We start from the raw sequence: 23,347 nt of genomic DNA, 5'->3' as shown, positions 1-23,347 counted from the left end.
CTAAGATGGCTGCTACTTTGAAAGCTGAAAGGGGTAGATAACTCCATACACCACAGGCTTCAACAGAAGTTGGGCTGGGCCTTGTATTTCAAAGGCTCAACGTGTTAAATGCACCTTAGGTAGAAGGCTGGCAAAAGGCTCTTCCTATCCTGTTAGCCTCACAAAAGCTCTGAATTAAGCCCTGAATTACAACAGCGCTGTGCAAATATTCAGTGTGACCAACCTCAAACATTCACAGATCATGCCAAAAAGCTGCCAAAAATCAGTGAACCAGAACAATGTGGGAAATGACATTGCAAACTTCCCCCACCCTGTGTGGAGAATGCTTAACAGTCATTCGCTTCTCTATATAGCCAAAACAGGGTAATTCTATACCAAGTCATCTCTGCACTTCAGCGCTCTGGATGTCCACCCTCATTGAAAACGTGAGCTGGGTGGGAAAGTTTCATCCAGTTATTCTTTCTTTTTTTTAACTAAAATAAAGAAAAATTGTCAGGATATTTCCCCCCCTCACACTCTTCAACCAGCTCAGCTGAAAACCTTTGCCTAAACCAATATCCTGTGTCTTGTCTTATTTACGTTCCCCAGAGGACGACTGATCCATTGCCAGTTGTGAAGAATTTCTTACTTCCATCACGTTTTTTTTTAAATGAATATATACAACAAAAAAGGATTATACTGTTTGTGACTCAAACATCCCTATTCATCCGCTTGAAGCGAGTCTATTGACATTTGCTGTAGCCTACAGCCACTTCTAATTCCCAGTGCATTGCGTCTTTCTAGGTGCATGTCAACCTGCTACTGTCACACGGAGCCTTGCCAGTGTGTCTGTTGGGAGGTCTCTTGTCCAGAGGTCTTTGTATTAAAGGACTAAATGAGCATTCTCAAGGTACAACACAAACCTTTAAATCCAATAGAAAACTCACACTTTTTACAAAACAGGATTCAACATGGAAGCAGGGAGGGATAGCTTAGTGGTTTGAGCATTGGGCTGCTAAACCCAGGGTTGTGAGTTCAATCCTTGAGGAGGCCATTTAGGGATCTGAGGCAAAATCAGTACTTGGTCCTACTAGTGAGAGCAGGGGGCTGGACTCAAAGACCTTTCAGGGTCCCATCCAGTTCTATGAGATAGGTATATCTCCATACATTATAGTCTTTTTTCATAGAGTCTCATGTGAGAAAATAAAACCATTTAGTGATAAATAGGCATGTTTTAAAAGTATATGGTTCACTGAACCTTCCGCAGAATCTGTAGAAGTCCTTGCCCACAATCAAACTGGCTCAGTGACAAGACGAAAGCCATGGAAAATGGCTGACTTTTCAGTGCCAGCTGTGTTCTTAGGTTCTAAGCCTGACATGTGTTATATCTGTTCACCCTTGAACAGGGCCCACTATTGGAGATCTGACAGTCTAATCCTTAATGGGGTGTGGGGGAAGGGAAGGTACTTAACATGTAAGTTCAGCCTTCTGAAGCTATGAACAATTCTGTTTGACTCAGTCCGATGTGTATATATTCAAATCATTCCAGTCTTCCCTTCCACTAACCTCACCCCCAGCCCAGTGATGTTTCAGGGACAGATTCTCATTTGTACAGTAAGGTCCCTTTTGGGTATTCCAGCAGCATAAAGGGACTTTACAGAGGGTAGAAATGCTCTTCTAAGAAACCTCCTATGCAGAGGACCTCAGTGGCCAAGGCAGAGTTGCTCCTAGCCCAAGATGTAAGGGTCAGATCAGGAGTGTATTGGTACATAGCTCGTATGCACTACATGGCAGCTATTCTGTGAGCCCTGGGAAAGCTGTGTGTGTGTGTGTGTGTTAGAGCAGCACTTGCATAGCTCTAGAATACAGTGAGCACAAAGGTAGTTTAACACCACCTTTCCCCCCCACCCCTCTTCACCCCACACACACCCCTACCCCAAGCACAGGAATGGAATAACTAAAAGTCAGACCCTGTGGGCATGTCTACACTTGCCATTTAAAGCAGAAAAAGTCCATTTTTTGCACAAAAAACATGGGAGCATCTACACTTGCCAATGACTTTTTGTGGTGAAACTCAGAAGTTTCACTGCACAAAAAAAACACCAACCACCTCCACAAGAGGGGTACAGCTCTTACCTGTGATGCTTTTGCGGTGATGTGCAAGTGAAGACACGTTCTTCTTGTTTACACAGCTTTTAGCCTCCTGAGAATATCCCACAGTGCCTAAGTGACCACTCTGGCCAGCAGGAAAAGAGACATTCACCCCTCCCCCTGTAAAGCCCCGGGAACTTTGAAACTCCCCTTTTTGTTTTCTTGGCAAATGCTCACTTATCTGTCCAGGTGACAATGCCTGCTCCCTGAAGCAAACGATCCCCCGCTTAGAGCAATGCTGAGCTACTGGAGCTGATCAGCGTTTGGGGAGAGGAGGCTGTGCAAGGACCCAGGATGCCCCGCGATCAAACCCCTCCCCCCAGCCTTCCCACAAGACCCATCATCAAAATGGAAAGAGCTGCACTGTGGGATAGCTGCCCTACAGCGCTGCTCTCATCCGGGATGGAAGTGCTGCTAGTGTAAACACTCTCTGACGCCTGAGGAATTAAGTGAGTACACGAACCAGCGCTTTACTTTCACCGGTTCCCTCTCACCGGTGAAACTTACAGTGCAAAAACTCTGCAAGTGTAGACATACCCTGAGACTTCAGCTTATCTGAAGAACTCTGGCTGTGTCTACACTACAGACGTTACAGCGTCTTGCAGCACTGTAAGGTCTCCCATGTAGTTGCTCTATGCGGGCGGGAGAGAGCTCTCCCATCGGCATCATTAAACCGCCCCCAATGAGCAGCAGTCGCAATGTTGGTGGGACAGCGTCTCCTGCCAACATAGTGCTGTGCACACCATCTCTTTTGTCGATGAAACTTACGTCCGTCGGCAGGGTGTTTTTTCCACACCCCTGACCAACGAAAGTTTTACTGACAAAAGTAGACAAAGCCTCTAACTGTGAAGGGTTAAGTCTTCCTGACCATGAAAAATAAAACCAGCAGGAACAGGAATGTTTTTTTGGTTTTGGTTTTTAATTGCCGGCAAAATCTTTGTTTCCTTAGTATCTATCCCATTTCACAGATTGCACCAAGGTCTTTCAAGCACTCGTCTTAAACCATCTCTACCAGAACAAGTACCTGGAAAAATTCTGAAGAGCACTGGCCATTTTCTGAACTGTTAATTGCTTTAAATATCATTCTTAACAGGACTGTCACTAGCCATTAATAACAAGGGCAACATTTGGACCTTGAATCTGTTGCAAACTTTAGCTACTTTTATTATGAGTCTTGCAATTTTTATTTAAAGTCCCAGGTTCTGGATTCATGTGTCTGTGTGAAAATCTTGGCTTTCATTTAGAAAAGGGGATCTAAAGTCCGTACCGTTCTCCTGACTTTTAAGCCAGTCTCATGACTGTTGGGGAGGGGAGGATTTTTGAATGCTTGGTGCTGACAATATTGCAATTTGAGGGTTTAGAGTGGTAGCGGCTACTGGTTTTGGTTCAAATTACCTGTCCCTGTGACTTTGTTTCCAGGACAGATACAAAAACAAGAGGGACTTATTTTCCCTTTCAAGCCCAGAAACAGCTAAATCTCAGGCCATAGCCGTTCACATGAGATTTTGGCCCATGATTCTGGACATTTGTTAAAATTGGCAGATCAGACAAAAAAGACACCATTTGGGGCTGAAGTCTTGTCCCAGGAGTGGTGATGCGGTAAACTTAGCAGTGCACATGGCATGCATCACACCTGCTAAACTAAGACTTTATTTATTTCAATATATAGAAATGTGATTTTTGCAGGAAAAATGGGGGTAAAAAGTTCCGTTTGGTTCTGGTCTAGTTTTCTTTCTCAGAAGGACTTAACACTACAGATACGCAGAGGCCCAGTGATTACAGGTTATTGTAAAAAAAATTTAAGCACAGCAGGTGTGGAGCATTTTATATGCATTTTTGTGTGTGTATAAAATGTTGTGTCTGTGTTTGGCCAGTCCAATAATTCAGCAGCTCCATCTCTCACCCTACCCCCGAAAAAAGTCTTGGTCTTCCAGGTCTCTTCCTCAGGGCTCTGGGAGATTAAAGAGCACTATTTACTACAAGAAAATAGAATGATTTATCATCACCAGAAAATGAATGGGGAAAATTCTCCAGCTTGGGACCTAGTCCAGTTCTGTGACCCCTGTTTGCTGGGAAAGCTGGCAGGGTAGCTAGATCCCGTCACACAGTCTTAATATCCCAATTTATATCCACGATCTGAAATGGAAAGCCTGATATCTGGCGTCCAGTGAATTCAAAAGACGGGGACTTCTCCTATCCTTGTTTGTCTTTGACTGGAGCTCTGTTACATTTTCTTCCTTTTGAAATTGCTTTAGAATTCCAGATGCTGCTGGAGTTTTCTGATTTCCCTAAAATGTATTTTTAACATTGTTTTCAACTATATACCCTCTTCCATATCAGACCAAACCCACTTCAGGAAATGTCTTTCTAGGGGTTACTGCCTCTCTCTGTGGGTAAAATTACCGCATTTGGCTTGGTGTCCCACATCTCACTCCAGGCATGCTATAATCCACAGAAGTGTATTGCCTGACCAGTTTTCCTCCTTGATTTCAAAAAAACCAAAACAGATGCAATTTAAAATCTTCTCCTGATCATTTATTAGTGTGTGTTATTGCTCCTGGATTTAGGACTGTCTCTGTATAGTTTTCAGTTGTTTTCTGTCCTTCTAGTCTTTCAGATTTTCCTCGTGTTTATGTTAGCACAATAAACCATCCTCTTATTTACCCTCCTCCCCCATACTTGGCCATGTCAGGAGACTGCTTTCCTCCATCCCTCCTTTCCCTTCCCCCCGCCCCCAGCTGGACTTTCTAGCTCGTGTTATTGGTATATGACTCTCTACTTGTGTTTATTAGTTTGTGGTGTGATAGAGACTGAATTTTTCTTCGCTGTTCACTTCACACCAAAGTTTAGATTCCTCTTGCCATTAAGTACAAGCATAAAACAGGCTGTGAAGGATGCCACAGTCGCAAAACAATGATCCAGCATAGTCGGCCTATTTCTAGTTCAGTCTTTATGGATCCCTTGGGTTTGTTTTTGTTTTTCTTCTCCTTCAGTCCAAGAACGGTGGGGAGATGACATGCATTAGCTTTCCCATTGCCCCAAGATAATACTGTTTTGTGTGCTTGCTAGGCTACAGGAATTAAAGCTTCTAGTTCTCTAAGGAAAATATTGCCTCTCTGTTCCTACAACCTTTCTGGGACTGCCTGCAAAACTATAGTATGTAAAATATCTAAGCTCTCTACAAGTCCAGGACTAGGGGGTGAGGAGATGTGGGCTTTTTTTATTCCTGGCTCTGACAGATTTTGGGGTAATTTTGACCAAGTCACTTAATTTCTCTTTGCCTCAGTTCGCCCATTTCTAAAATGGAAATAGCACTTCCTTTCCTGCGGGGCTGGTGTTACCTGCCTTTCCTGTGGGGCTGGTGTGAGGCTTAGTTAATTAAGGTTTGTAAAACACTTCAAATATCATTCTACATCAAGCTCTGGAATTTGCTCCCTACTCTCGATATGAAACGGTCTGAATCTCTTTACCTTTAAGGCATGCTACAAACACTGTCTGTTTGCTAGAGATATGGGGTGGGTGGGTGGGAAGCCATTTAAATATATTCTCTTGCTGTTCAGATTACTGGCTGGTTAAGTTAATTCTCTTGTGGTACTGGGTAGTTACTCTTAGCATGGATCATTGGTTTAAACAGCAGCGAGGATGCCTAGGTCGGGGGATAGGCATCTTATTTAAATCTAAATAAATATAAAATGTGGCCCACTTCTGCCCACAATTTTAATATGGGGTGTGATGTGAGGAGGCTACTTGTTCTAATATACACAGTTCCACCATGATCACAGCTTTTCCTAATGCTGGGGCCACGGCAGTTAAGCCCACTGACTTTGACCAGTAACTGAAATTTGACAGCTTTGACTGAGTTTCACTCTGAGTTTCTGGATTCATTTTAAAATGAAACTCTGAGTTAAACACAGCAGGTGCAAACCCATGTGAACTGAAACATACAAACTAAAAAAGGGTTGTATTGAACCCCTTGAGAATTGAAAGCCAATCTTGCAGGTCTTGTCTGCTTTCTACCTTACCTCTTATGATATTTCAACGGAAAGCTGAACTGTTCAGTTGCTAGGTCACACGATGATGGACCTCGTTGATCTGTTATAAGAACCGTTGCATTATAAAGCTTAACACTGGTGAGGGGTGTGTGTGTTTTAATTTTGGTGCAACCTGGGGAGATGACTTGTCTTGTTTTCAACTGAAGGCAATGTTTGTTTCAAGCCCCATGCTAGTTAACTGTGTAACATTTTACATGTCATTATGATCGGAGATGGCTTTGACTCAGAAGTTCAGATTCATGTGCTGATCTGGGATTTTGGTTCAGGTCCATCTCTAAGTAAAAGTTAGTTGCTTTCTTACTCTTTCAAAGAAGAAGAAAACTGGCCTGCTTCTCACAAGCATTTTGGGCAGAAGAGCTGTTGAAAGCACTTTGGTTGCTGTGGATAATATGAATGAGTTGCTGAAAATAGCAACTATTTTTCCTCTGTCTAAAAGTAGATCCAAGTGGTAGACATCTGGATTTACAGAGGAAAAATGTGTAGCTGATCTTTTCCCCCCAAATCTGGTATTAAATTACTCCTGCTAAAGGCAGGCGTACTGAAGAATTTTCAGTATCTTACATTTTTTCTTCTCCATTTTAATCAGCAAACTCTCACTTCTATATTAATGAGAACATCATGCCAAAAACACTAGGAAAAAAATGTGGTAATGAGTCTAAAAATTAGGTCACAGCTAGATGTTGGTTGTCAAGTCCCAACCATTTTTGACAACAAAATTGGAAGGCAAGACAGTTTCAAGGCTTTTTTTTTTTTTTTTAATGCTGTATTCCTTTCTGCTTCTTCATTTCATATGCAGCTTACTTGGTGAAAGAGAGAGAAATGGAAGCCTGACCTACGCTCCAGGCTGCAAATAACTGTGGGGCCCCAAGTTAGAAAATGTTGGCCTTTAATTTTCAAATATTCAGTCTTGCAAATTTCCAGAGACTTTTCCAGTATTATAGATACCCTAGAACATAGTGCATCTTGTCTCTGATTTAGTGGAATTATATCCCATGGCTCTCTCAGGCTGCAAAATTTAATCTAGGTCTCTTAAGGTTTGGTATAGAACGCATCAGACTAGTTTCTGAGTGCTTGAATGTGTGAGTCCTGACTATAAAACTCTCTGGGGCTTGTTTCAAACCATGTTTTTATGTGCAGTTAAGGAAAGAGAAGGTTGAAAATTTGGAGCCAAATATCTCAGGACCCTGCCTTTTAATGTCGTTATGATGTCGTATCAGCCATAGGCCATCACATGAGAGAATGCAGATTGGCTCAAGACAAGACTCCTGCCTGAGATGTCACTTGAAGAACACCTTTGTATACTGAAATTGCTGTGACTGGCCTTTTAGCCTCCTACACAGACTCTTTTCCTCATAAAAAGCTGTACTGGATTGTTTGGAACTGGAATGTAACCCTCTTTCTCCAGCATGAAAGGGTGTGTTCACCATCCTGCGTGATTGCTGCCCCTTTGTATCCCTCCCCAGGCAGTAGGAATAAGGGAGCACATGATGCAGAGGACTTGGGCAGGTCTTCTGCACTGGACTGACTGCCACTGGGCTGTACAGCGGGGTGGGCAATCTTTTTGATCCGAGGGCCACAGCTGGGTGGGGAAATTGTGCGCAGGGCCATAAATGTAGGGCTGGGGCAGGGGGTTTGGGTGGGGGGGGGGGTTTGGGGTGTGGGAAGGGGTACAGTGTGCAGGAACGGGCTTAGGGCAAGGGGTTGGGGTGGAGGAGGGATAGGGGTGCAGGAGGGGGCTCAGGGAAGGGGGTTGAGGGTGCAGGAGGGTTGCGGGAGGGGACTCAGGGCAGGGGGTTGGGGGGTAAAAGGGGTGCAGGGTGCAGGAGGGGACTCAAGGCAGGGGGTTGGGGGCGGGGTGTAGGAGGGGTTTGGGGTGCAGGCTCCAGCCTGCTGGTGCCACTTACCTCGAGCAGCTCCAGGGTGGCAGCGGTACACAACGGGGCTAAGGCAGGCTCCCTGCCTGCCCTGGCCCCACGCTGCTCCCGGAAGTGGCCGGCTGTTGCAGCGCAGGCGTGCGTGGACAAAGCTCAACAATCAATTTGATTTGAAGCAGAGTCAATTTATTTCTCTCCAGCATACATCTTTATACTCTTGAAGCAGGCAAGCAAGCAATTGCTAATTGGTTAACAAAATACACACAAGCACTGCTATAACTTCATAGGGTAACATCATCCTAGACAACCTTCTAATTTATTATCCTATTATTGCCTGCTAGAGAGAAGTTAGCCAAGGCCAACTTCTCATAACAAAACTCACAGCCTAATTAACCCAACCTAAAAACCTAAACATCTCAAACTTCCCACACTCTCATGCACAACAATCCCACAGCCGGCATGTCCGGCAGTGGCTCCTGGGGGTAGTGTGGGGCAGGCAGCTCCATGCGCTGCCCTCGCCTGCGGGTACCACCCCCAAAGCTCCTATTGGCCGTGGTTCCCTGTTCCCGGCCAATGGGAGCTGCGGGGGGTGCTGCATGGAGTAGTGCATGGAGCCCTCTGCCTCCCTCTCCCCCCCGGGGCTGCAGGGATGTGCCTTAGCCCTGCTGCGCCACAGGGCTGGCAATCCCGCTGGCCAGATTGAAAGCCCTGATGGGCCGGATCCGGCCCGCGGGCCGTAGTTTGCCTTCCCCTGCTGTAGAGGATACGGGCAGACCAGCTCATAAGGCAGCATTAGTGATGGACTGGAGCAGTCCACAAACACCTGGACCCCGTTTGCTGTAGGAGAAAAAGTGCCGTGGCAGCGGCTGTTCTCGGGCGAGGGATGCAGTAAAGAAGCAGATGAAAGGCCTAACGAGGATGCCGCTCCAACAGACTGGATGAGGGTGCACTGTTAAATAACTGAGCCTTCACTTGGCTGGCTAGAGACAGGATTCGCACGGATGGATTTGCTGTGATTGCCTCCTGACAGCACCATTAGCTGCAAAGCTGTGTGTAATGCTAAATAGTTCATTTTTAAAAATACCTTCCATTGGCTTGATTTGGAAAGAATTTCATAAATTGCATTTTCATTATTGATGCATCTATTCATAAATGTTCTGTTTGCCTTCAGAACAAATGGCGACCGTTTTACACAAGGCCAAAGTGCAACCTGACAGTCCTTGCGTCAAGTGAATGGTGGATAGGCTATCATCCCCTTGGGGCACGTTCTGCAATAACAGGCACTTTCTAGGGAGCCTCACATACAAATTAGGAACATGGGGAAACTAGCTATTTTCTAGATTGGGAATTGCTGGTGCTCAGCTTTTCTGTATTCATTTGAATCCATACATGGGGGTACTTTGCCCACTGACGGCATGTTTTGCTCTATGCAGTCTATGTTATGGGTACTCTCTGCTCAGGCTGCTGCTGATCAAAAGTTGCTACTACGTGACAGCTGTTGAGTGGCCCCTGTGAAATAGTTTTGGTCTCACTCCACTTCCCTGTTCACTGCCACCAATTGCTGCTGTCTAACATCTTTGGTGGCAGTCTCAGAACAAAGGTGCTGGAGTAGATTGGCTTGGATGATTAACTAGTCACTGTGTGGAGCAGTTGCTGATGTTGTGAAAGGCTATGGGGTGTAGCTGCAGGGGTTAAGGAGGTTAGGCACCCAACTCCCAGACTATACATTTAACAGTTGTCCAGTGCACCAGGATGCAAATATATTATTATTACTAATCAATTGTATAGAGCAGTGTTTCCCAAACTTGGGACCGCTTGTGTAGGGAAAGCCCCTAGCGGGCCAGGCTGATTTGTTTACCTGCCCCGTCCGCAGGTCTGGCCGATCGCGGCTCCCACTGGCTGCGGTTCGCTGCTCCAGGCCAATGAGGGCTGCTGGAAGCGGCAGCCAATACGTTCTTCGGCCCGCGCCGCTTCCAGCAGCTCCCATTGGCCTGGAGCAGCGATCCGCAGCCAGTGGGAGCCGCGATCGACTGGACCTGTGGATGCGGCAGGTAAACAAACCGCCCGGCCCACCAGGGGCTTTCCCTGAACAATCAGCGTCCCAAGTTTGGGAAACACTGGTATAGAGCCATATATACAGAATTTACTCAGGAAGTTATGCTCCAAAGTCAGACCCTGCAAAGTGCTGATCATCATGGACACCAACTGAAGTTCACTGGCGATACGAGCACTCAGCAGACGACATTAGACCTTGCAAGAAACAGACCAACAAAGACGGGACACATGCTATTAAAGCAGAATGGGAAGGTTCAGATTAACCACGAGACCTCTGAATTCATTTGTATCAGGACAAGGTGAACGTTTTCTGTGTCTCCTATCAGAAGGTCTTGAATAATGTAATTAGGCAAGGAGGCAAATGATAAACAAAATGATCTTAGCTTTTCAAAAGAACTTGGAGATTTCAGGGGAAGAAAACTTACACCAGGGAGGAAAACGAGGCTCAAAGTCCTTTAAAGGACTTAGGGAAATATAGTGTCACTGGGATAAGATTATATTTTTATCAGACTAATAAAAGTGGGCTCTGCATCTGTCTCCTAGAGTGTGAAAGTTTGAGTCACACAATACTGAGTCCCGGAGAGAATATTGATTGTTAGCCAGACGCTGTGACTGACGGTTCAGCAGCTCCCTTTCCTCCGGTAATTCAAGATGTGCTAGGAAAACCTATTCAAGTCAGAGGGAAGAAGGCACTTAAGTCAAACTCTGACTCCAACTGAGCGAGGCCTCAACGTTTCCCCCCAATAAATATCCTATAGAGTTGGAGCAGAGCCAAAAGCCTGGTCTATCCCATCTTTATAATTATCCCAATTTTGCACTTTGGGGCCCTCTCTAATGTCTGTACCTAACATTTGTTGCCTAGATCCATGTGCAAATTGTGGCAGGGATAAGTCAGAGTAATCACAATGTGTAGAGATTATTCTCAAATAAATGACCCCCCCCCAAAGAATGACTGGCGGGCAAGGGATGTACTGTCTGTGTATTTGCACACGTCACTTAGCACGTCACTTCTTTTTAAAAATAACTTTGATTTATTGCCGGTTAAGAGTCACTTTAGTGATTCTGATGGGTAGGAAATACATGACAGTCTGACCCTGCTGAGAACCTTCAGCATCCGCTGGACTGGCTCCTATTGGAAGTCACTCGCGGGACTCCCACTGGTCCCAGTGAGAGCAGGCCAGGGAAGGCCGTTGACTTCAATGGGACTTGTGGATATGTAACCACTTGCGGTACATGCTCAGCACCTTAAGGTTTGGACCAGTGCTAGAAAGTGAAACAAGCGGAGGGGTATGTACCTATTTCTGAACACGCCTGTTATGGCAGCGGTGAGACTGAGAAGAGTTGCCAAATAACAGTCAGGCAGCTGGCCAACTACCACTGTGTGCATGGCAGGTCTACCTGAAAGCCTGCTCATATCATTGTTACCTGGACTTCCGTTTCTCCTGCTTCCCACTCCTCTCTGTCTGGTTAGTCCTTCTGATCCAGCTTGTTATGAACCCAACTCAGTGAGTTCTTGGGACAAAGATTTGTTTGTTACTATATGTTTGTGCAGCACAGTGAGGTCCCGATTGGGTGAAATGGCTATCACATGACCACCTATGATTATTTTACTGACTTTTAATTATAATTGTGTAGTACAATTAATTATCTCAGAAATGCTCACTTACGAATGCTGAGGAGGGGACAAGTGGGCTTCGTCTATGTGTGTGAAAAGAATTTATGCCTGTATCTCTTTTAGCACCAGTTCGGCTGTTGCATATTCCTATCTGATCACTTTCCATACGTTTCAACAGGCAGCGTCCTGTAGTTAGTAAATGGAAGCCAGATTGCCAGGCAGCTGTTGTAAATCTGTGGAGTTCCATTAACTCCAGTGGAGCTCCTTCAATTTACTCTGACCTCAGAAGTCAATTGGGAGTCGCTCCAGACTGGGAACTTTTGCACCTGTGGTGAAGTGGGGCTTGCACTAGTGTGAATTACCCTGGTTTGAAACCACAGCGCTTCTACGCCAGGGGCTTTGATAGGTGAGAAAATCCCTTATGTATACAAGCTCTTATGCTCGTGTAATAGATCTGTCTCTGACTCCAGGTCTTTGACCACTTGTCTCTTTATTGCTAACTTTATCCTTCCTTTACGTTTTCCTAAATGCCTTGGGCAAACAGATTTAATTGAACTAAATTTCACTAAAAATACTTCTTTGTTTTTGTTAAATTAATTCGGCTTTCACTCTGTTTCTGCCTTGCCTTCTTTCAGTGATTGCTAACAGGCTGGTCTCCACCACACATGTACAGAATCTATCATTTGTCATGAGTGTGCACCAAAGCATGTAAGGATCAGAGAGCAAACTCTATTTCCTAGCAACCAGAGGAAAGCATCGCAGGTTTTTCCTCTGTCAGCAGGATTGCTCAATTTATGTAACCTACAAAATGTATGTTATCACCACAATAAACCATACATCCTGAGGGTTTATTTACAGCCAGATAATCACAGTGATGTATTCTTGTAGTCCCACCATCTAATATTTCCCTGTTTGGGGCCGGAATCACAGTGAGTTTAAAACCCAGTACAAATGTAGTTAACAGCTTCCCTGACAATAGCACTAATTGCCTAATTATCAAGTAAGATTCACAGATCATTCATCTAATACCATAATAGTAAAACCTAGGTAAAGTCAGATGGACCTGGAGTTCATTTTCAATTTACAAGGCTTTTTAAAAAAAAAATGTTTGCACCCATAAAATAAATACAAACAAAGCATTGAAAGCAAGTTGAGATGAGAACGGATAAAAGGAAAGGGACTCTTCAGTAATAGTTAGCTCTTACAAATGGCAAAGATGTAGCTGTGGAAATTTTAAACCTCATTCTACATTGTGTTCTGTGGAAGAAGTCAAAGTAGCACAAACCACAGTAGTTGGAAGGTCTACACTGTCGAGGTATTGGTAGAGTCAGTTTGCCAACAAATGTTCTTCTCCATCCTGTACTGTGTCTCAGAGCCTGTGCAAAGCCAGAAAGATCTGTTTTCGAGGCATCCAGCAGCCTCTGGTGACCTCTATTTCCAAGTGGTTCAAATTGGTTCCGAAAATTCTGTGCCATGAGAGACAAGTTGTGCCGTTCATTTACCAGCTCAAATGGTCAACTCAGCAAGCCATTCAAGTGTCAGCTGGAAACAGTCCGAAACAAACCGTCCGGGCTTTCCTACCAGCTTGTCTCCTGAAACATCAGGATCTCTCATGCCAGCGACATTCCAGTGCTTCTGTTCAGAGGTGCTGGAACAATTTGTATCATGCAGGTGCTGAGAGCCATATGCATATGATGGAAACCACTTCAAGCGAGAACTAAAAGAGAACTAGATAAATTCATGGAGGTTAAGTCAAGTCCGTTAATGGCTGTTAGCCAGGATGGGTAAGGAATGGTGTCCCCTAGCCTCTGTTTGTCAGAGGGTGGAGATGGATGGCAGGAGAGAGATCACTTGATCATTACCTGTTAGGTTCACTCCCTCTGGGGCACCTGGCATTGGCCACTGTCGGTAGACAGGATACTGGGCTGGATGGACCTTTGGTCTGACCCAGTAGGGCTGTTCTTATGTTCTTAAGCCAGCGGGTGCTGCAGCACCCCGAGCACTCCTACTTCCAACACTTGTGCTTCTGTGTGAATGGACCTTCCTCTGACTGCAAATGTGAAAAGATGCTGCAGTTCATATAGGACCGGATGCTGAGGTCCCATTAACTCTCCAGTACTTCTGAAATCCCATGTTTTAAACACAGAAACATACTGTATTAGCTCATGAGTAAATATTGACCCAAAATGGAGCTCTGCTGGGGGTAGCGACCAGGGGAATGGATGCTGCATACACAAGTTGCTGGAGGGAACTGGTGTTTGAACTGCTGTCATCTTCTAGACCACAGAGTGGAACAGCACTACCGCTCAGAACACTCCTGCTCGCACCTTGCTGCCTCCAATGGAGCTGCACTGGCAGCCACAAACAACTATGGGACATTTTAAGGCTAGAGTAGATAGGGCTGGATTATAGAATAGGCCCTGTTGGACCCAGCAAACAGTTGAGTGATGCAGTATTTTGTTGGCATAGAGTCTAAGGCCAGAAGGGCCCCCTGTGATCATCTAGTCCAGGGGTTCTCAAACTGGGGGTCAGGTCCCCTCAGGGGATCACGAGGTTATTACATGGGGGGGTTGCGAGCTGTCAGCCTCCACCCCAAGCCCTGCTTTGCCTCCAGCATTTATAATGGTGTTAAATATATTAAAAAGTGTTTATAGTTTATAAGGAGGGTCACACTCGGAGGATTGCTATGTGAAAGGGGTCACCAGCACAAAAGTTTGAGAACCACTGATCTAGTCTGACCTCCTGCGTAACAGAGGCCATAGAACTTCCAGGAATAATTCCTGTTTGTTTTTCAGAAAGATATGCTCTGATTCAGAAAGATATACTCGGACCCAGCAAATAGCCAAGTGATGCGGTGCTTTGTTTTGCTTTGGCTCCAGATCCACATCCAAACTTCCCCCAGACAGTGGGCGTAATCAGATCTGTAGTTCTGGCTCATGCCTATCTCTGGTTTCTGGGAAGCATCTAGTAGTTTGGCACATTGTTATCAATGCTGAGAAAGGAACGATGGCTCGACCAGGAGATCCCAGTGAGCAGACGTCTAAGATCATTTCTGGATAAAGAAGGCAGCTGGGCGAGAGGAAGAGAAAGGGCCCTGGCCATGGTAGTGGTCTCTGGGAAAGAAATCACAACTGTCATTACGGGCCAATAATGTTGAGCAGGCAGAAGGGAGAAAGATCATTTCAGGGCAGTAGTCTCTAGATAGGGGACGTGGGATGAGTACAGTTGTGTGTGGCTTGAGGAACTTCACTTCCATGTTCCAAACCCAATTGGAAAGTTTTCAAAAAGTCCCTGAGTTCTGATCAGGTCTGTTTGGAAACTTTTTCCACATTGACAATGATCCTGCAGCTTGATTTGCCCGGGCAGCCCTTTTGTCTGTATAGAGCTCCATTGAAATCAGTGTGTCGGGTGGGGGGGTGTCAACGCAGGAGCAGAGTACCATCTGCATGGTGTCATTTGCAGGACTGTGAGAGCCAATTAGCTTTTCCTGCAGAAAAGAGCCCCTGGTTGCCCTGGCACATTGGCAAATCACACGTAGCAGATGATTCAATCAACAGATGAACATCAGACAACCTCGGTGAGAGCTGCCGCATCATAAATCGGCTTAACAGCAGATTGAGCTGCAGATTAGTGAGACATTAGAGTACCGTGTGATGCATGATGGCATAAATTGGAAGGCTGAAATAAGCAAGAATTTCCTGGGGTGCTGCTTTATTTATTTTTTTTAGAAACACCATGCCCATTATAGTCCAAAGGTTTTTAAATAACTCTTCTTACAATTGATCACAATAATGGATATGGAGAGAGGAAAATTAAGGAATACAAAAGATGGCAAAGTGCAGTGAAGGAAACGGCGTTCATGGAAGATTAAATAGAGCAGGAAAGCTATACAGCAGGAGCATGTTGTGAAATTTCATATGGGTTCTTACCTGGGTATGGCAATTGTCTAATCCTGTGATACGATGTGTCAAAGGAAACTGCAATCAAATTAAGTTCCCCTCCTAACCTTACTCTCCTTTTGCCAAGTGTTACAATATGTACCTTGCACAACTGACTACATCTATGAATCTTCTTAATGACTGTGATAATGATGATGTATCAGGAGTGAGCACCACATCAATTTCTCAGGTCTTAGAATAGAAGGCAAGATGGTTGTGCCAGACTGAACCCCAGAGCTGCACTCTCCAATTGCAGCCAGAAGTAATGCATTTGAATTTGATGATGCTACAGAAAGCTCCTCAGCAACCAAAGGGGATGGATTCCTCACCTTCAAGATGCATAGAGGAATGTCTCATGTCAGTTAAGCAGCATGGTGAGTTGTGTGTGGTGGTGGGGTTGTTCGTTTTCCAACTTGAAATAGGGGGGCTGTTTTAACATGTGTGGCTGCACGATGCATAATGTGGCTACCTGGATGGAGTCAGAACCTCATGATAATGAGAAACAAACAAGTCTGGCAATGTAAGGTGATGCTTATTATCCTTGGCAAGAGCTGATCCTGACTGAGGTTTTGGCAGCTGAAGGCAGAGAAGCAGAGCGTAGAACCAAACAGAACTGATGTTTGCTTCTGAACATGTCCCGTTGGCTTACTCTTATGGTTTTAAATCATTGGTTAGCAGATTCCGCATTACACTGCTCGTTTATAATGCTGTGGGATTAACTATAAAAAATATTACCAAGGTGCTGTTTCAACAAAGCACTTAAGCTCAAGCATAACTTAGAGCATGTGAGCCGTCCCATTGAATCATTGAGGCTACTCTCCTGTTTCAAGTTAAGCCTGTGCTTAAGTGTTTTGTTGACCTAGGCCCTACCTAACCAAACCATAGGTCTTATGTTACAATTAGATCTGAAATTTGATTCAGCAATAGTCCAATCGCCTTAGAAGTTAATGGTGCAGAATTACAGAAATCATTCCCTGCCCACTAGTGACGGGGGAGAACGTTAACTTGGAATGGGCATCTTCAGAATGTCCGGAACCTCTTTCAGCTCTCATGCACCTTGCTGTAATCCAGCAGTAACACCCTCCACTGCAATCATTGTAAAACTGGTGTGCACGAGACTGGGAGCTAGTCCCAGGACTGTGCAGACAACGTTAACATTAAGGGCTAGATTCTTATTTACACTGAGGGTCCTGTACATTGTTCTTAAAGTGGGTGGAAATGTAAGATACAGCCACCCTGAAGCCTCTCTGTGCTGTCAGAATGCTGGAAAGGAGCTTTAGGCTACGTCTGCACTCAGAGCTAGGGAGTGATTCGCCGGCTCATGTAGGCATACTCATGCTAGTGCTCATCAAGCGAACGCAAGTATAAATAGCAGTGGAGCCATATTAGTACAGGTGGCAACAGCGGAGGCTTGGCTGTAGGGTGACCAGAAGTCCCGATTTTTGTAGGGACAGTCCTGACATTTGGGGCTTTGTCTTATATAGGTGCCTATTACCCCCCCCCCCCACCACCCCGTCCCAATTTTTCATGCTTGCTGTCTGGTCACTGTCCTTGGCTGAGCCATGCAGAATACAAACCCATCTGAAACTGGTGGGTATGCCCTGGGCACAACTCGGCTTGTGCTTGCTTGATGAGAGCGAGCGCGAGTATGCGTATGAGCGCAGGGGAGGAACATCCCTACCTCGCAGGGTAGATGTAGCTTTAGTGTAAATGGCAACCTGGGTGTAAATAATCAGCTTCATAACTAATGCATTTACTGTGCACTCTCCAGCAGCTCTCTTCTGCCGGTCAGATCGCCCTTTGTATCTTATTTTGGAACCCAGTACTGGGTGTGCAAATGGTCCTGTTCTCAAATTAGGATTTGCGGCCCTCTTCCCCCACTCCCTGAGCCTGCAAGGCCTGTTTGGTGAAATCTGCCCACCACCTTTGGCATTTTGTCTGCATGCTACAGAAATGAGCGGTCTGATCTGGCATTGTTTCCAGCGTGACCCACTCTGAGGAAGGCATCCAGCTGGGAGTAAAAGGAAAGAGAAATAACCATTGAGAAGAGAAGATGAAAGAGAAGAGATGATCTAAGGGAGTGGTGCTGGGGAAAGGGGGACTGTGTGTGATCAATGTGGAGTTAAAGGATTACAAGATAGCAAGCACCTGTTTTTCCTCTGTCTTCACCCTTTCACAATATAACCACTCCCGTTTCCAGCCCTGCACTGAACAGTAAATTCTCCAGAATGACTCACTTCAACATATCTACATACATGTGCAAGAATTTTGAAATATTCTGAATGTGTTGGAATGCGTATGATAAAACTGTAACAAACCGATCTAAATCTCTTCCAGGAGGGCAGGAAAGTAACCTGGTTGAAATTAACACTATGTCGAGGAAAGGCTGGATGGAATGGAAATCTCATTGAATAGCTATAAATTGGACAGCTTCACAGGTCAGATAGAAACCAGATGGAAGAAGTCAAGAAAAGGAAACCTGGTTTGGCTTAAATGCTTTGGCAGGGTGAAAAGGCCTCCCTCTTCTCTGGAAAAGGAAAGCCTTAAACTAGGGCATCTATTCAGCAACAACAAATGCAGCTGAGATCATCACCAAACATGCATAATCTACTGAAAACCATTGTGCCAGCCAGAGTGACCTTGGTTGATGACATCATACCAGACATCATCAGAGTGAAGTTCCCACATCTGTGAATCCATACATCTCTGGGGTGGTCCCGTGGGCAATTCCAGGAAAGGTCATGGTGTGCACCCCCCTTGCGCATCGATGGAGAGTTTGAAAATATGGTGTGCTGAGGCGGTGTGTGTGACAGGTTCCCCCTGGGGTGTCACCTGGAACTGGGGTACCACTGAGCCCTCTGACCCACCAGCCAGGGCTCCTTCTCATACTGTGCTGCTATGACAAGCTGCAAAGCCTTCCAGGCTTGCACTTTCACCAGCGTTCACACAGGTAGGGACACACCCAGCTGCAGTTACACACAGGCTCTCTAACCACCAGCCTCCCAGTCTAGGACTCCAGAACAGTACCGTCCTGCCCTGGTCAAATCTGGCCAATATAATACCCGGTCTGCCTCTTCTTCAGTGTGAAGAGGACCATGCACACTTGTGGTAGCCAAGCTGAGATTTTCCCTAGACACCTTAGTTGAACATACACTAGTTTGGATTAAAACACAAAATAAGTTTATTAACTACAGAAGGGTAAATTTTAAGTGATTCTAAGTGACAGCAAACAGATCAAAGCAGATTACCTAGTAAATAAACAAAAATGCAAACTCATTTTAAAGTAGGATATGAATTAGCAAATTCTCACCCTGTGTGATAAATAGGCTGGCAGATTCTTAAGGCACATACTGTCTTTGCTTTGCAGCTTGGGCTTCCCAGGTTTTCATATACAGGCTAGAAATCCCTTTACCCTGAGACCATCACTTCCCCCAGGTCAGTCTTTGTTCCTCAGGTATTTTCAAGTATATTGTTGTAGGGAGAGTGAGGTACCATCATGATGTCATTGTCCCCCTTCTATATCTTCTTCCCAATTGCTGGAAAGCTCTTTTGCTGTGACCTGGGTCAAACAGTTCCCAGTGTGTAGTGCTATCTCTGAGAGGTTTCTATCGTACACAGTTCCTGAGGTAATCCGTGTGCTCGTGTGTATTTCCTCAATAAGCCTTTAACATTGTTTGGCCTTTTCACTCTTGTACCTGAAAGGCTGCTTGTGGGTGTTTTCAACCTCACAACATGTTTCAGTAACACATACACAGCCAAACTTCATAACTTCACAGACGATAGCACATACAGTCCAATGAGATCCAATGTCTAGCAGATCAAAACTTATAGAATGATGTCTCAGACGGCATACTTTGTACAAAACAGATCCTAATTATACGATGATGGTGAATAAGGGCGTGCCAGGATGTCACAGTGTGTGTGGGGAGGTGGGGAGGCAGTGTGGTCCATCCTGACGATATGGCCAATAACCATGCAACTCTACTTCTGAATGAAGCCGGATCTCTCAGATTATGGTGTTTGGCATTGAGATGATGGTAGCTCAGAGACATGGTCTTTTACTACAGCAGAAGCAGGGCACAGTGAGGATTCTGCTACATGATCAAATTGAAACTCAGTAGATAACAGAATAAACCAGAACACTCGGTCTTATTCAGAGAGTTAAGTTATACAAATAACAACAGAGAGGCCATGCTGGCAAAAGGAAAAAGAGCAGATGAACAAATTCATTCAAAATACCCTGAGAACCAAAGAGCCCAGTGTCCCTGGAAGGGAAGCAGGAACATGTGGTGTGCTGTGAACAAGAGGTGTAGAGGTGTGATTCACCTTTTCAGGTTAAATAATTTCCCTCCTACAACGATGGAATGACATTGGTGTAGGGCCAGTGCACATGGAATCTGTGCAGTCCATGCACCTGGTGCTGGGGCACAATGGCCTCTTGTATATGCAATCGTGCCCGTTCACCTGGATGCACAGTATCTTTGCTCCACTGGCTGAGCTAAAGGAGTTAATCCACGGGGTGTGGATTCATAGCCTCTCCATGGCATGTAACTCCATGTACCCCATTCTGGCATCTCCTCCAGGCAGCACAGAGAGGGTTTGGAGGCAGGATGGCACCAGTGGGTTGGCAACTTGGCAGATCCATTGGTTTAAATCCTCACATAGGGCCAGGCTAATTCAGAGTAAAGTTGAACAGTGGCGAGGAGAAGGGATTTTTAGTCAAGATCACTTGAATTCTTTGTTTTTTGTTGCTAATATCTAGTCAGCGAAGTGACTAATTAAGGAGTCAACAACCCTGCTCATTTTAATACAGGTGTGAGAACTTGCCATCTCTACATGCTCTGAGACCGAGACCCTTCCCCCAAGACTTTTGCCAAACAAACCAGGGAAGACCAGACTTGACATTCCAGTTATTTCTGAGGTTAAAAACAAGCAAAGACACTCGGAAAGGTTCTTTTCTACACATCATAAAGAACTGAAACAACGGCACAATCCCAAACTGCGGGTCACCGTTAGTTCATGTTTGTAAATTGCTTTAAATCCTCAGATGGAAGGTGCCATAGAAGTACAAGGGATTCTATTGTTCATCTTCCAGGTTTTCCCTTGTTCTTTTGTTTTCCTACCTTAGGCTTCAATCCTGCAAAGAGAATCACCTGGGCAGATCCCTGTGCCCCTGCAGTCCCCCACTGAAGCCATGGGAGCCTCACTCAAGCACATGGAGGCTCTGTATGGGCACAGCAATCAAAGCACATGGGTCTCTTGCGCGTGAAAGAACTCGCTTCCTTAAGACAATGAAGGGAAAAGTACAAGAGGTTCGCTGCAATCAATACTGACCTCCAGCTTTATCATAAAGGTTCATTACCATGTAAATCTAGCCCTTTTTTTTCCTTGCCTTTTTTTGGTTGGTCAGCTGTCCACTTATGCCAGCACCAAGACTAGCTCATCTTACAAGTGCAAAATACGTTGTTTAAAATTCTTCCCATGCCACTTCTTGAGAAAACCCGTTCCCTTTTTCTTTTAAACAAACTCCAGAACATCAAGTGTACAGTTTTATCCCCTCCACCCAGACACATTAAATTAAAGAACAATAGAACAGCCATTTGGCTCAAACCATTTGATAAATGCTCTGGGATTATTCATTATTATTTTTTATATTTTTTAAATTTTAGTGGCTTTTATATTGTCCAGCTGCCCAAGCTATAATGGGTGCTTAAATTATGCCAAATGGTGAATCTGTTTAGATAGCATTTTCTGCCCCTCTCTCTCTTCCCCTCTCCCCCATTTTTAAATAACGTTGAGCAATTTTAGTATGTAACAGTGCTACAGGGGCTTAGGGATTGTTGAAACAGTTGCAACAAATTAAATTTACTACAGCACTGAAACAGTGTGTGTTGCTTGGCCTGAGCACAGAATTTGCCACACGGCCAGGTTCCTTTCCAACCCCTCTGAGCTCAGTCATTGGAATGAGTCTCTGAGTGGTTCAGCTCAGCTGGAGACGATCGGTTACTGTTAGTGCGTAGGGCTAGTGGGTTGGAGTTTTTTCCCCCTGCCTGTCTGCATGTTTTGTTTTGGGGTTTTTTTTTCTTTGTTTTTTATGTGCCTCTTTTGTTTAGGCTGAGTAATCCTCTCAGCTGGGAGCCATGAGAGCGAGGCAGGCGCAGTGCCCTGAGACTGATTTATGCACAAAGATTTTAGGGACAATCATATTTTAAATAAGACTAATCAAGCAGACTCTTTGTGAGAGCCCGACATAAATAAATACATTCAAAAAAAACCCTTCAGCATGCTGCAGTTTCAACTGGGTAAAAGCAACAGGACTAGCTTTCTCTCATGACCCTGTAGGCTACCCCAAAAAGATACACCACATTTTCTCCTGCACCTGAGCTCAGTGGGGCTGGACGAAAGAAGGTGCTGAAAGCAGATGGGTCTTGGGGAGGAGTCCTGGTCACGGTCTACCTACACCTGGGCCAGAGATGGAGAGGAAGGAAAGGTGGCTTGAAGATACTTCTTGTGTTCCTGGAATTCTGAGGCCACGCAGGGGCCTGGTGTGGGTCAGAGCAGCCTGGACGCTGCTGTAACTTCTGCTTTGCTTGCCAGAGCCTCTTATGCACCTTGGAAAGAGATGATGAATAGCCATAGTTCAGTGCTCTTTGACCACACCTTGATCTACCCCATTGCAATGAAAAATTGGCAGTTTCTTATATTTACAGTGAGGCCAAATCATCCTCTATCTAAAATCTCATAGACTTTAAGGTCAGAAGGGACGATCGTGATCATCCAGTCTGATCTCCTGCACATCTCTCCCCACGCCTCTGCTCTTGCACTCAGATGCACATATGTGCACACAACCTGCAAGCCTGGAGGGCTTGGGAAATGGGACTTACGTTTCTGGGACACGGGTTTGCAAAAAATCAAATCACCCATTATGTAAGGTACATCAGAGCAAGAATTTCAGGGAGATGTGGCCCTAACAGCACCCCCCGTCCCATCCCATGAGCAGCCTGTGAATTGGAATCCTTCATGGAGTTTCCCCGGTGGCATGGTCCTTTAAGAAAGTCCCCATATCCTCCAAGGAGGAAAGAATCAGTGATGGCGGTGTTCACCAGCAGTGCCTGGACTCTTTAAAGCCGGAGTAGTCAATAGGCGGACCACAGGCCAAATCCAGACTGGCAGACACTTTTGAATGGACCCTGAATTATTTTTATTTACTTATTAACATTTTTGGGTTTTTTATTATTTTCTCTGGAGTCTGGACCTCGACCAAGAAATTTGGACCTTGACAAAAAATAATTGACTACCCCAATCTAGTCTATTATTTCACTGAACGTTCTGCTCCAAACTCTGAATAATGAATACCATCCATGTGCTTTCACGTTTGTAAGCAACATATTACCTAAAATCTCCTATTCTGATATTAGGATTCTTCTAGGTAAGTAGAGTTTTGGCTGAAAGGAGCACAGGGTGAAATAGACAAGAGCAGAGTTGAAACGTGCAATACAAAAGTGCGGAAGGTTTTCTAGCTGAAGGCATGCAGGAAAGTTAACTTTTTAAAAGCCCGGCAGGGTATTTCAGATGGTTATTTTCTCCCTGCTTTGCACAATACAATATAGCGTGAACTCTAATAGTGGTACACTTCATTATATTGTTCATCCAACTTGTCTTTCCCCATGACTCTCTTGTTGC

The 23,347-nt window shown here is 45.0% G+C and overlaps 1 protein-coding gene across 6 annotated transcripts in view; it reads left to right on the top strand.

The window, feature by feature from the left end:
- Positions 1-23,347, top strand: part of PROK2 (prokineticin 2) — a 224,388-nt gene that overhangs the window by 69,057 nt on the left and 131,984 nt on the right. The window contains exon 5 of one of the 6 annotated variants that reach the window (XR_006580821.1): positions 20,793-21,210. The exons of 4 other annotated variants lie outside the window; for them this stretch is intronic. The gene's annotated coding sequence lies outside the window, so the exon portion shown is untranslated. Of the gene's footprint in view, positions 1-20,477; positions 20,766-20,792; positions 21,211-23,347 lie in introns of those variants that run through there. One more of the 6 variants, XR_006580815.1, reaches the window with a different exon arrangement.

The sequence above is a fragment of the Mauremys mutica genome, chromosome 7, assembly GCF_020497125.1.
Source record: "Mauremys mutica isolate MM-2020 ecotype Southern chromosome 7, ASM2049712v1, whole genome shotgun sequence".
In the NCBI taxonomy this organism is placed as follows: Eukaryota; Metazoa; Chordata; order Testudines; family Geoemydidae; genus Mauremys; species Mauremys mutica.
This window is presented reverse-complemented; position numbering and strand designations above follow the sequence as displayed.